At 42.4% G+C, this 14,465-nt stretch overlaps 2 protein-coding genes across 11 annotated transcripts in view; one reads left to right on the top strand and one right to left on the bottom strand.

Moving 5' to 3' along the window:
- Window positions 1-14,465, bottom strand: part of RBBP5 (RB binding protein 5, histone lysine methyltransferase complex subunit) — a 938,867-nt gene that overhangs the window by 727,777 nt on the left and 196,625 nt on the right. The window lies entirely within an intron of this gene.
- The window catches only part of NFASC (neurofascin), a gene marked incomplete at its 5' end in the record, with an annotated part of 112,126 nt that overhangs the window by 17,425 nt on the left and 80,236 nt on the right, over window positions 1-14,465 (top strand). The gene's annotated exons all lie outside the window — the stretch shown is intronic.

Here is a 14,465-nt window from a genome sequence, read left to right as displayed (position 1 = left end):
TCAAAGGTGCTTTTTTCTTCAAAAGGCTACTGGACTGTTGTTTTTTTCCTTGAGGAAGAAGAAAACATTTTGGTTCTCATCCAGTAAGCTTCATCAGTTCTGAGGAGGGATGGAAGGAGAGGTTGCGATAGGATGGGAAGGGGGGAGTATTGGAAGTATTGTATTTCTTTGCAGTCATCTGGGCATGGATAGGGGCCCCTGGGAGAAATGCATCAAGAGGCCCCTAGTACGTTTTTTAGCCGGTTGTTTTAAAGGGTTAGGGAGGGGGGGAATGGTAGGGTTGGGAGGGAATTAGGATGTGTTCCTTCAACCGACTGTCAGTCTGGGCCAGAGATGGTCCCTGGCGAGAGGGGTTTGGGGTTGGGGGCTTCTGGTTTTCCTGGTATTGGGGTGGGGTTTCAAATCCCCACGATGATAGGGAATGGCAGCAGGCAGTCACACGGAGGGCCATATCAACATCTGGGATCACGCCCCCGCTGTCTTCAAGCGGTGGTGTGCTCCGACCCTCCGGTTGGTACCTGTTTACCCGGGGGTGCGGGGGATCAGGTCCCTGAGCTTAGGCTGGTGTACTTCAATGCCAGATCCGTAGTGAATAAGGCTCCCTGATTTGATCGAGGAGGAACGTGCGGATCTGGCATGCATTACAGAAACCTGGTTGAGCTCAGAGGGAGGTGTCCCTCTGACTGAGCTTTGCCCTTCAGGTTTCTGTGTGTTGCATCAGCCGAGGGCTCAGGGCAGGGGCGGTGGGGTGGCGGTAGTTATACGGGAGACCTTATGTCCGCGGGAGTCCACTGTTTTACAGATAGGCGGGAGTGAGTCCCTCCTCCTGAGGTGCGGCCCTAGGGCTCAGTTGGGCTTGTTGCTCACATACCTGGTGCCCAGCTGTGTGGCAACGGCCCTGCCCAAGCTTCTCGACGCCCTCTCAGGGTTGTCGGTTGAGTTTCCCAGACTTATAGTTCTAGGCGACTTTAACCTGCCTTCTCTGGGAGGGTCGTTTGAGTTAGCCCGGGAGTTCTTGGCCTTCATGACGGCCATGGACCTGACACAAGTAATTCAGGGTCCAACCCATGGGGGGACACACTCTTGACCTAGTTTTCTTATCTGGGTAGTGGCTTGATGATCTGGGAAAGGGCTCGCCAACTATTGTCCCCCTGTCATGGTCCAATCATCACCTCCTGCGGTTGGTCTTCTGTTATGCCACCCCCCGCTGCTGGGCTGCGGAACCGACCAGGTGGTTCTGCCCTAGGCGCCAAATGGACCCGGAACGGTTCCAGACAGTGCTTGGGTCTATACCTATCCCCCTCACAGCCCGGTCGACGCCTTGGTGAATGCCTGGGAAAGGGTTGCCACCGAGGTGCTCGACCGTGTTGTACCCTTGCGACCCCTGACCCGGCGCAGATCCCGGTGGGCTCCGTGGTTTTCTATGCAGCTCCGGGAGATGAAGCGTAGGAGACGGGGTCTAGAGATGTTGGAGATGTTGGAGATGTTGGAGATCCAGCCGATCCGAATCTGACCGATTGCAGTTAAGAATCTTTATGAGGTCTTATCTTGCAGCGATGAGGACGGCAAAGGCTAATTACTTTGCTGACCTCATCGCGTCCGCAGATAATCACCCGGCCGCCATGTTTAGAGTGACCCGCTCCCTTCTCAACTGGGAGGTGAGGGAGGATCCCTTACAGGGGTGGGCCGAGCCGAGGATTTTAGTCATCATCTGATGGACAAAATCGCTCAGATCTGGACCGGTTTGGACTCTGACTGGGCAGAGTCTGACGTGGAGGAATCGGACAGTCTTGAGCGTGTTATCTGGACTAAGTTCGATCCTGTTTCCCCTGATGATGTGGACAGGATGTGGAGGAGGCTGAGCTCCACCACCTGTTTGTTGGACCCGTGCCCCTCCTGGTTGGTTTATGCAGCTCGGGAGGAGACACGAGGCTGGTTCCAGGCAGTAATAACTGCTTCCTTGAAGGAGAGTATCTTCCCCGCCGCCCTCAAGGAGGCGGTGGTGAGACCCCTCCTCAAGAAACCTGCCCTGAACCCGGCTGTTTTAAATAACTATCGCTTTTTGGCGAAGGTTGTTGAGAATGTGGTGTTCCTGGATGAAGCTGATTATCTGGACCAGTACCAATCGGGTTTCAGGCCCGGGCACAGCACGGAGACGACATTGATCACGCTGGTGAATGATCTCTGGCAGGCTTGGGACAGGGGTTGTTCCTCTGTCCTAGTCCTATTAGATCTCTCAGCGGCTTTCGATACCATCGACCATGGTATCCTACTGTGGCGTCTCAGGGGATTGGGAGTGGGAGGCACTGTTTTGCAGTGGTTCTCCTCCTACCTCCTTGGCCGCTCGCAGTTGGTGTTGACGGGAGGGCAGAGGTCCGCCCCGAGGCCTCTTGCTTGTGGAGTTCCTCAGGGGTCGGTTCTCTCTCCCCTCCTGTTCAACATCTATATGAAGCCGCTGGGCGAGATCATTCGTGGTTTCGGGGTGGGGTATCATCAGTATGCTGATGATACCCAACTTTTTTTCTCCACCCTGAACCAACACAGTGATGCCCTCGCCGTGATGTCCCATTGCCTGGAGGCGGTCTGGGTCTGGATGGGGAGAAACAGGCTTTGTCTCAATCCTGCCAAGACTGAGTGGCTGCGCATACCAGCATCTCGGGTCACCCAGACTATTCCATCTTTAACTATGGGGGGTGAGGTGTTACCCCCCTGTTGATAGGGCTCACAACTTGGGCGTCCTCCTGGATTCACGGCTCAATTTTGAAGACCACATTTGAGGACCACTCAGAGGCTTCAACTGGTGCAGAATGCGGCCACGTGAGTTGTGATGGAGGCTTCCCGATACTCCCATGTAACACCTCTACTCCGCGAGCTGCATTGGCTTCCGGTTGCCCTTCGGGTGAGATTCAAGGTGCTGGTGATGACCTATAAAGCCCTAAATGGCTTGGGTCCGGGTTATCTGAGGGAACACCTGCTGCCGGCATCAAGCTCCCTTCGTCCCGTGCGCTCCCACAGGGAGGGCCTTCTCAGGATACCGCCGGTTAAGGAATGCCGACGGGTTATTCCCAGGGGAAGAGCGTTCTCTGTGGGCGTGCCGGCCCTATGGAACCAACTCCCCATGGAACTTAGGACTGCCCCCGACCTTCACTCATTTTGCAGGGACCTGAAAACTTGGCTCTTTGAGCTGTCTGGCCCAGGCTGAGGGGTTTTAATTTTTATTGGGTTTTAGTTTTAAATTTCAGGGACTTCATTTAATTAATTGTCTTAATCTGATTTTAATTTTTGTATGTTTGTTTTAATCCTCCCTGTACACCGCCCTGAGTCCTCCGGGAATAGGGCGGTATATAAATTTAATAAAATAAAAATAAAATAAAAATAAATAAAATAGAACTCTCTCTGAGAGCTGCTGAGGTCACTTGGGGGTTTATCTATGCCCTCAGGGTCACCTGAATCAGGGTGCAATTCATTGTGGAATTTTCTTGGAACTGCTGCAAAACCTAATTTGTAAACTGGAAATTGTTGTTGTTGTTGTTAGTTGCGAAGTCGTGTCCGACCCATCGCGACCCTATGGACAACATTCCTCCAGGCCTTCCTGTCCTCTACAATCTTCTGGAGTCCATTTAAGCTCACGCCTACTGCTTCAGTGACTCCATCCAGCCACCTCATTCTCTGTCGTCCCCTTCTTCTATTGCCTTCAATCTTTCCCAGCATTAGGCTCTTCTCCAGTGAGTCCCTCCTTCTCATTAGGTGGCCAAAGGATTTGAGTTTTAGCTTCAGGATCTGGCCTTCTAAAGAGCAGTCAGGGTTGATCTCCTCTAGGACTGACCGGTTTGATCGCCTTGCAGTCCAAGGGACTCGCAGGAGTCTTCTCCAGCACCAGAGTTCAAAGGCTTCAATTCTTTTGCGCTCAGCCTTTCTTATGGTCCAGCTTTCACTGCCATATATTGCAACTGGGAAGACCATAGCCTTGACTATACACACTTTTGTTGACAGGGTGATGTCTCTGCTTTTTAGTGTGCTGTCTAGATTTGCCATGACTTTCCTCCCAAGGAGCAAGCATCTTTTAATTTCTTGGCTACAGTCCCCATCTGCAGTGATCTTGGAGCCCAGGAAAATAAAATCTGTCACTACCTCCATTTCTTCCCCATCTATTTGCCAGGAATTGAGAGGGCCAGATGCCATGATCTTGGTTTTCTTAATGTTAAGTTTCAACCCAAGTTTTGCACTCTCCTTCTTCACTCGCAACAAGAGGCTCTTTAGTTCCTCTTCACTTTCTGCCATTAGAGTGGTATCATCTGCATATCTTAGGTTGCTGTTTCTTCCGGCAATCTTAATTCCAACTTTTGATTCATCGAGCCCTGCCTTTCTCATGATGTGCTCTGCATATAAGTTAAATAGGCAAGGCGACAGTATACAGCCTTGCCGGACTCCTTTCCCAATTTTGAACCAATCAGTGGTTCCATGTCCAGTTCTCACTGTTGCTTCTTGGCCCGCATATAGGTTTCTCAAGAGAAAAATAAGATGGTCTGGTATGCCCATCTCTTTAAGGACTTGCCACAGTTTGTTATGATCCATACAATCAAAGGCTTTAGCATAGTCAATGAAGCAGAAGTAGATGTTTTTCTGGAACTCTCTAGCTTTCTCCATGATCCAGCGTATGTTAGCAATTTGATCTCTAGTTCCTCTGCCTCTTCGAAATCCTGCCTGTACTTCTGGTAGTTCTCGATCCACATACTGTTGGAGTCTAGCTTGTAGGATTTTAAGCATAACTTTACTAGCATGAGAAATGAGTGCAATGGTGCGATAGTTTGAACATTCTTTGGCACTGCCTTTCTTTGGAATTGGAATGTAAACTGATCTTTTCCAATCCTGTGGCCACTGTTGAGTTTTCCAAATTTGCTGGCAAATTGAGTGTAGCACTTTTACTGCATCATCTTTTAAGATTTTGAATAGCTCAGCTGGAATACTGTCACCTCCACTAGCTTTGTTGTTTCTCAGCTTTTCTAAGGCCCACTTCACTTCACATTCTCGGATGTCTGGCTCAAGGTCAGTGACCAACTCATTGTGATTATCAGGGACATTAAGCTCATTCTTGTATAGTTCTTCTGTGTAATTTGGCCACCTCTTCTTAATCTCTTCTGCCTCTGTTAGGTCCCTGACATTTTGGTCCTTTATCATGCCCATTTTTGCATGAAACGTTCCCTTCATCTCTCCAATTTTCTTGAAAAGATCTCTGGTCCTCCCTATTCTATTGTTTTCTTCTATTTCTTTGCATTGTTCATTTAAGAAGGCATTCTTATCTCTTCTAGCTATTCTTTGGAATTCTGCATTTAATTGGGCATATCTTTCTTTCTCTCCCTTGCCTTTCTCTTCCCTCCTTTCCTCAGCTATTTGCAAAGCTTCCTCAGACAGCCATTTTGCTTTCTTGCATTTCTTTTTCTTTGGAATGGTTTTGGTTGCTACCTGTTGTACAATGTTGCGAACCTCTGTCCATAGTTCTTCAGGCACTCTGTCTATCAGATCTAATTCCTTAAATCTATTTGTCACCTCTACTGTATATTGAACAGGGATATGATTTAATTCATACCTGACTGGCCTAGCACTTTTCCCTACTTTCTTTAATTTAAGCCTAAACTTTGCAACAAGAAGCTCATGGTCTGAGCCACAGTCAGCTCCTGGTCTTGTTTTTACTGACTGTATAGAGCTTCTCCATCTTTGGCTGCAGAGCATATAGTCAATCTGATTTCTGTGTTGACCGTCTGGTGATGTCCGTGTGTAAAGCCGTCTCTTGGGTTGTTGGAAAAGTGTTTGCTATGACCATCATATTCTCTTGACAAAATTCTATCAGCCTGTGCCCTGCTTCATTTTGTACTTCAAGGCCAAACTTGCCTGTTATTCCAGTTATCTTTTGGCTTCCTACTTTAGCATTCCAATCTCCCATGATGATAAGGACATCATTTTTGGGTGTTAGTTTTATAAGGTGCTGTAGGGCTTCATAGAACCGGTCAATTTCATCCTCTTCAGCACTGGTGGTTGGGGCATAGCCTTGGACTACTGTGATATTGAATGGTTTGCCTTGGATTCGAACTGAGATCATTCTGTCATTTTGAGGGTTGTATCCCAGTATTGCTTTTCCTACTTTTTTATTGACTATGAAGGCTACTCCATTTCTTCTGAGGGATTCTTGCCCGCAGTAGTATACCTGATGGTCATCTGAATTAAATTCACCCATTCCTGTCCATTTTAGTTCGCTGATACCTAAGATGTTGATGTTTAGTCTTGTCATCTCTTGTTTGACCACGTCCAGCTTTCCTTGATTCATGGATCTTACATTCCAGGTTCCTATGGAGAAAGAATCTTTACAACATCGGACTTTCCTTTCACCACCAGACATATCCACAGCTGAGCGTCCTTTCGGCTTTGGCCCAGTCGCTTCATTCTTTCTGGCACTACTAGTACTAGCCCTCTGCTCTTCCCCAGTAGCATATTGGACGCCTTCCAACCTGAGGGGCTCATCTTCCAGCATCATATTGTTTTGCCTTTTGGTACTGTCCATAGGGTTTTCATAGCAAAGATACTGGAGTGGTTTGCCATTTCCTTCTCCAGTGGATCACGTTTTGTCAGAACTCTCTGCTATGACCTTTCCATCTTGGGTGGCCCTGCACGGCATAGCTCATAGCTTCATTCAATTACGCAAGCCCCTTCGCCACGACAAGGCAGTAATCCATGAAGGGGAAACTGGAAATAGGTGGTTCTTATTCCTTCCCCTTTTTTATTTAATATGTTTGGTTATAGGACAAGGGATCATTTTAGAAATCTTCAACAGACTTTTACCTGATACTGGTTTTATTTTTATTTTATTTTTAGAAAAACAGGTTAACTATTATTTCTACAATCTAGACTAAGCATGATTTTTCTAAATGTATCCATCTCTATGCTTATTTAGTAGTCTGTAAAGAAACTGTGTATTTGGCTTCATTCAATCTCTTACATTCTGCTTGACTCTGAAATCCTCACCCTTAATTTCTTCTGGTACTTTGGTAACACTAAGAACTATCCTTTGGACATTGCTGGTCTTCAGATATCATTGATCTAAGAAAAACTATAGACACCTGACAATATTGCAGAGACATAACCTGCATTCATTAAGGGTTTGCTCTTCATTAGAGTCTACAAGTTGTGTAAAGATAAAACAAATTGTGTCTTAATTTTTTTAAAAATTATTTTACCTGAATGGTAAAAAAATCTTACTAAAAAAACTGAAGGGAATAGTCCAAATAATGTCCGGGAATGAACACTTACTTGAAGGCCCAATATATAAATGGAATAAGGGGAAAAAAGAGATAGTAGATGACTAGTTCTGAACACTGAGAAGATAACCTCCATACAATATATAGTTCTTGGCTTGTAGTAGATATATCTCACTGCTGATTTATTTAGGCATATATTCTTGATTTTTATTAAAAAAAATATGGAACTTGGAGCCATTCTAGGTTTCTGCCTATAATGTTAACCATCTTGAGAATATTGAAGAAAGTTACTGTACATTCTAGCTCACAGGAATATCTCTTTAATATGATTGGATATCACTAATGCCAAATAATTTATGGGATTATAAATTACATAATTACATAACATACAAAAAGTATAAAAAAGGAGACTTAATGTTTTAATGAAGAAAGTTCTGCGGGCCTTCTTTTGTAGGACAAAATGGATGAATAGTTGTGGACTAGAATATAGCCAAACAATGAATGACCAGGTATCAACTATAATTTCAATCATTTTGGTATTTACCAGCTCAGTTCTCATTTACAAATATCAGCTTTTCCCATCACCTGCTCCCTGATCATTTTATATACAAATCTTAGGGTAGAATGTGACTTCTAACATATATTGACAATCTCAGGTGGAATGCTAAAAGGGAACCTGGACAACTCAGTGCAGCCAACTTGGTGTAGGCCACTCACCACAGCCAACTCGCTGCACCAACTTGCTGTGGAACAACTTGCCATGGTCAATGTGCCGCTGGACAACTCACCATGGGACAATATCAAAGAAATGGTGGAATAGAATCATTAAAAAAGGATGCAAAAGGAAGGACAAAATTAAATGTGAATGACAGTCAGTAAAATAAGCTTTTAATTATTTTAAATGCTTAAATTGAATTGTTGAATTGTCCCACAGTGAGTTGGCCACAGCGAGTTCTCATGGCAAGTTGGGTGCACCAAGTTGGCCGAGGCAAGTTGGCTATAGAAAGTCGGCTGGACCAAGGTGTCCCATTCTATGCTGAAATACATCCTCTGCTCTGCCATCTTGTACTGTATTATCACGATTACTATGTTCAGAGTCAAAATATGCTTTGTATAATTAAGTTTCTGTTTAATATTAGTCTTTTAATTGATAATCTCTCATACACACCTACAAATACACAATTTATTTCCGTATGTTTTTATAATTCTGTTATTTCTTGTGAATTTTTACTTTACCCTGTAGAAATGTACACAACTAAAGAAAAGTTTTATTCCAGGCTTGGAACAAACCAATTCTATTTAAAATATCCTGTTCTATGAATTTCAATGAAATAAACCTCAAAACATTTCAGATATTATCCTGTAGGGAACAACATGAATCTGAAGAAGCCATTTACTTTTTGTTCTTATTGTTGGGCCCTAAAACTGGTAAGGGCTGTCCACAATGCAATTTGTAGGAAAAAAAAGTGTTCAAGTTGTTATTGTTGTTATTTTTTTTTATTGAAAAGTTTTAACATACAATTTTCCTTTAAAACCCCCCTCCCCCTCCCTTCTCCCCCCCTTACCTCTCCCCCCTCCCCCCCTCCCCCCCCCCGACTTCCCAGAGCTAAATACAAGGTATATATATAAAAAGCAATCATAAACAATCATATACTAACAACTATAAACTCTAAAATCCATCACTCTCTAGCTTATATAGGATAAAACAAGCCTTAGTAATATTAAATATATATAAAGAAACTAAAAGAAAAAAGAAAAAAAAGAAAGAAGACTTATTCAAATGCTACATAAAACTTCTTAACCCTATACTTGTTCTGGATAAACTCAATCCATTTTCTCCACTCCATAATATAGCGTTCTTGCGAGTGATCTTTCAAATAGGCCGAAATCTTCGCCATCTCTGCCAGGTCGGAAACCTTTAAAGTCCACTCTTCTATAGTCGGCAGTTCCTCTTTCTTCCAATACTGACCTATCAAAAGTCTTGCTGCCGTAATTAAATTCAACATCAGCTTGGTGTCCACAACTGTAGCATCTGCAATTATTCCCAACAAAAAAAGCTGCGGACAAAACTTTATCCTCTGTTTAAAAATCTTCTGCATGTTCCACCAGACTTTTATCCAAAAAGCCTTAACCTTTTTACATGTCCACCATATGTGAAAATATGTTACATCTTCATCACCGCACCTCCAACATTTAGGCTGATAATTCGGATACATACTTGCAAGCTTTTTAGGATCTAAATGCCATCTGTAAAACATTTTGTAAAAATTCTCTCTTAAATTTTGAGCTTGTGTAAATTTTACGTTCCTCACCCAAATCTTTTCCCACGTGTCCATTGTGATAACTTCCTGGATGTTCTGGGCCCATTTTATCATACAATCCTTAACAAGCTCTGTTTCTGAGTCAATCTCTATCAATGCAAGATATATCCGTTTGATATGTGCTGGACCCTGATTTCTAATTTGCTTTATCAAATTTTCATCAGTCATTGTAAAACCATTTTTCTGGTCTTCTTTCCACCTGGCCCGTAACTGAGTATATTGAAACCAGTTTTGAACAACCTTCTCTTCTCGCAAGAGGCTATATGATTTCAAACACCAAACATTTCTTTCCAAACTTAGGATCTCCTTGTACGTAGTCACATCATGTTTGAATCCAGCATGTATATTTTCTATTGCATGTTTTGGAATTGCCCACAGTGGTATCTTGCAATCTAACTTATGTCTATACTTCTTCCAAACTCTCAGCAATGCCTGTCTTAAAATATGCACTCTAAACACATTGTCTACCTTCTTGTCATACAACAAATATGCATGCCAGCCAAACAACAAATCATGGCCCTCAAGATTTAATAATCTCTCTTGTGTCAAATTAATCCAATCACTTATTCCTACTAATGCAGCAGCTTCATAATATAGTTTAAAATTGGGCATTTTAAGGCCACCTCTCTCACGAGTATCCTGCATAATCTTAAGTTTAACTCGTGGCTTTTTCCCTGCCCACACAAATTTATTGATACCTCGCTGCCATTCCTCCAAATTAGAGTCTTTCTTAAGAATAGGTATCATTTGAAATAAAAATAAAAATTTAGGCAGGACATTCATTTTCACTGCTGCAATCCGTCCCAACAAAGACAATTGCAATTTTTCCCAACTCTCCAATTCTTTTTGAATTTTCCCCCATAGTTTTTCATAATTATTTTTATATAACTTTGTATTAGAGGGCGACAAAAGCACCCCCAAATATTTAACCCTTTTAACAATCTCAAATCCAGTTAATCCTTCTAAGAGAGCCTTTTGCGAAACTGTCATATTTCTGGCCAAAATTTTGGTTTTCTGTATATTAACTTTAAATCCAGAAACCTTCCCATATTGTGTTATTATCTCCATCAGGTCCACAACAGAGTTCTCTGGCTGGGTCACTGTAACAACCAGATCATCTGCGAATGCTCTCAATCTATAATCCTGATCTCTAATTTGTATCCCCTTAATTTTTTCCGAATTGTTGTTATTTTTAATTTAACAAACATTCTGCAGAGTGCAGAAAGATTTCTGCTTGACTATTGCTATGGGAATGGAAATAAATGCATTCCTCTCCCTTGGAGACAAGTAGGTCGTGGCAATCAGTTAATGAAGTTCTAATATAAGGACATCAAGAGCAATGCATCTGTATTTAGAAACATTTAGCTACATAAAATTGTATCTATTATCTAATTGAGAAGTGGTTCTTTGTGTAAAGATAAATAACATAAAAATTTGGAAGATTCTTTGGCTGCAGTTTTTACACTTCATCTGCTAATGAAAATTACTGGCAGTGTAGGAGGCCACTTGGAAACAATCAGTCTATAATAAATATAATTTGTTGGAAGAAGAGGTGATAAATGAAAAATATACCGTACATAATGACATGGTTTTCAGAAATATTTAAGTACTATTCTGTTTTAAGCTTTTAAATTGCTCTATTTTCATTTCTTAGTGCTTGACAAATTACAAAATATAATGAAATTTGTTTCTCTAAAACTACATGGCTTATGCCAAATTGTTTATTTTCAATTCAAGTTATAAGAAATTGAATAGTGATCACTAATTTACATGAGTGTACCAAACTTTTCATGCCTTTCATCTAATAATTTTAAAATGCTTTAAAATATTTTTCATTTATTCATTTTTAAAATAATATAATTTTTAATGTGCTCTTTTTCCTATCCTTGACCATTTTGGACTGTGGCCTTTGGCACCTCTCTCAAAAATAAATGTAGTTCTTGGCATGTTGCACTATCCATGATATAAAAAAAAGAATTGGCAAGGAATGGCTTATTTGTGTTATTGCTTTCAGTCAGTTGTTCCTGGGTATCTTTTTGGTGTTTTGAAAAATATAGCCAAAATCTTCATTGGGGAATGGGAGACAATCTGCCAAATTATTCCAGGATTTATTTTTATGTTTGTAGGGCATGCATTATTAATAGTACTGCAGGTAAGCTCTCTCATATCTTTTGAGGTTCCTGGTTTGGTCAAAGGATGTGAAATAGAATAACCAGAGTTTCCTGAACATTGAAATCTCTGCATACATAACAGTTCTTAATGTATGTTATCTTTGCTCTTGGTTTCCTCCATATTCTCAATAGTCCTCAGAAATGGAGTGCTATAGTTCCCATTATTATTACCATGTTTTCTTAAAACATGATAGTTGTGCAAAGTTTATCTATATTCTACTAAAACTCTTGTGTCTAGAACCTTCAACTGGTTGAATAGTGCATCATAGGGTAACAGTTTTTGAACAAAGGCAGGCTGCTTCGTTCCGCAGCGGAAAGAAGCAGGCAGGCTGCTTCTTTCCGCTGCGGAAAGAAGGCTGCTTCTTTCCGCAGTGGAAAGAAGCAGCCTGCTTCGTTCAGGCTGCTTCGTTCCGCAGCGGAAAGAAGCAGGCAGGCTGCTTCGTTCCGCAGCGGAAAGAAGCAGGCAGGCTGCTTCTTTCCGCTGCGGAAAGAAGGCTGCTTCTTTCCGCAGCGGAAAGAAGCAGCCTGCTTCGTTCAGGCTGCTTTGTTCCGCAGCGGAAAGAAGCAGGCAGGCAAGGCACGGAGATCCCGAGACCTGCCGACGTTTGGGGAGGTTTGGGGAGGAGATCCGGAGACCTGCTGACGTTTGGGGAGGTTTGGGCACCTCCCCAAACTTCCCCAAACGTCGGCAGGTCTCCGGATCTCCGTGCCTTGCCTGCCTGCTTCTTTCCGCTGCGGAAAGAAGCAGGCAGGCAAGGCACGGAGATCCGGAGACCTGCCGACGTTTGGGGAGGTTTGGGGAGGTGCCCAAACCTCCCCAAACGTCAGCAGGTCTCCGGATCTCCTCCCCAAACCTCCCCAAACGTCGGCAGGTCTCGGGATCTCCGTGCCTTGCCTGCCTGCTTCTTTCCGCTGCGGAAAGAAGCAGGCAGGCAAGGCACGGAGATCCGGAGACCTGCCGACGTTTGGGGAGGTTTGGGGAGGTGCCCAAACCTCCCCAAACGTCAGCAGGTCTCCGGATCTCCGTGACCTGCCTGCCTGCTTCTTTCCGCAGCGGAAAGAAGCAGGCAGGCAAGGCACGGAGATCCGGAGACCTGCCGACGTTTGGGGAGGTTTGGGGAGGTGCGCGCGCACCTCCCCAAACCTCCCCAAACTTCGGCAGGTCTCCGGACGGCGGCTGCTTGGGAGAGGTGCGCGCAATCCCGGAAGCACCAAAGCCTCGGCCGCGCACAAGTCCTCGGTAAGTTTTTTTTGTTGACTGGAGTATAAGCCGAAGTGGAATTTTTCAGCCCAAAAAGTGGGCTGAAAAATTCGGCTTATACTCAAGTATATACGGTAACTATACATTCAACTTAGGCCACTTTCAAGTCAAATATATCACTGAATATCTCCCTGAATTTTTAAGAACTTTGCCAGTGATGGAAGTACATTAGAAGCTCTTGTCATTATTGAAGACTTTGTGGAATCTGGTATGCAAATATCTCTGAAAGGATGAACGGAGGGTTGTCTAGTACAACAAATTTGTTTATCCTATAAAAATATTGCTTTATTAAGAAAGAGTAATAAATGCACAGATTGCAACGATACACCTACTAAGTTGAAATGAATGGATTTACTTTCAGATGAATGATGTATCAAATGGTGTATTTCATCCTTTCTTGGCAGAGCAGAGGAACATTTTCCAGATCTTCTTGAATCTCATAACAGAGGGAGATTCATCATTAAAATGATAAAGTGTGGAGACTCAAACAGATTTTATTGTTTATACATTTTTCATATAAAAGTGCTTGTTTCAACCAGTATACTTTTATGCTTGTTTCAACTTTACTTTGCTCTTTTGGATTTCCTAGTTGCTTATTTCTCTGAATGCTATTTGGAATAGTTTGCTTATCAGATTTTAAAGCTTGGTATTAATTTCAAATCTATACTATATATTTTAAACTGGATAACATATAAGTTCAGATTATTTTTCTGATATAAATAGGCTGAGATATATGATTCTGAGGAAATTAGGTAATGGAAAGTGGGGAAGAGAAAGAGAGAGAGAGAGAGAGAGAGAGAAGGATGAAAAGCAATTTTAGTACTATTGTTTGTGCATCTGCCTCTTTCTGCCAAAATTTCTCCTAATATTTTGTTCAGTCTTGATATTAAGTACAACAAAAACCAGAGAGAAGAAGTTGCATTTACTCTTAAACATCTTATTTTTTTAATAGGACACAAGAAATTTTATAAAACAGATGTAAACAATGTTATTAAATTTTATTGAGGCACAGAACTAATTGTAGCTCTCCTGTACTAAGATTTTTTGATTCTACAGATTCCGAAACTCTGTATTATACCTAGCCTTTTATTTCCCTTCTCTTTTATTTTCATCTTTATTCTTGCTTTGTTTCATTCAAATTCAGAAATACTTGTTAGCTTACATGCTTTTCCATGGCAATTTAATTGATTTTAATAGAAGGCATTATCATTCTGCAGTCTTATATTTAGGAACATATCTGATTGCCATAGGATTTCATGGATTCAGTGGAGAAAGAGGACAAGAAACTAATTGCTCTGTTTCTTACCCATTAGTCTGCATAATTTTAGCTCTCTGATGATTCAAAGCTCTTCCAGTGATAGACCAGGATGGAGAGGAGAAAGGAATATAAAATGTAGGGAGCAATATGTCCAGAGCCAGGAAGGTAGTACATTGATATGGTAACATATTGGTAATGTATTCA

The sequence above is a fragment of the Vipera ursinii genome (assembly GCF_947247035.1).
Source record: "Vipera ursinii genome assembly, chromosome: 3".
In the NCBI taxonomy this organism is placed as follows: domain Eukaryota; kingdom Metazoa; phylum Chordata; class Lepidosauria; order Squamata; family Viperidae; genus Vipera; species Vipera ursinii.
Note: the sequence above shows the minus strand (reverse complement) of the source record. Positions and strands in the feature narration are given on the sequence as shown.